Source organism: Poecilia reticulata, linkage group LG9, assembly GCF_000633615.1.
Source record: "Poecilia reticulata strain Guanapo linkage group LG9, Guppy_female_1.0+MT, whole genome shotgun sequence".
Taxonomy (NCBI): Eukaryota; Metazoa; Chordata; class Actinopteri; order Cyprinodontiformes; family Poeciliidae; genus Poecilia; species Poecilia reticulata.
The window spans coordinates 27336042-27336351 of NC_024339.1; positions in this window are offsets into that span (position 1 = coordinate 27336042).

Sequence of the window (310 nt, forward strand, 5' to 3'; positions counted from 1 at the left end):
GTGTGTGTGTGTGCGTGCGTGCGTGTGTGTGTGTGTGTTAATGCAGCAATCCAACTTGTTAAGCTGCAAAAACTGCATGGCTATTTGCGGGGTCAGAGTGTGTGATGACCATATGGCTCAGTAACTCAGGGCAATGAGCTGATGAGAGAGACATGATTGCTAATAAAAGATTGTGAGAGCTTGAAAATGATCTTTCCTGCTTCATGAGAAGATTACTCATGACACCCAAGATCTACCTGTTTTTACTCCTACTGAGACAGTTTAAAATGCTATATCTCATCAGAATCGGTTCGAAACAAAACTAGTGTTT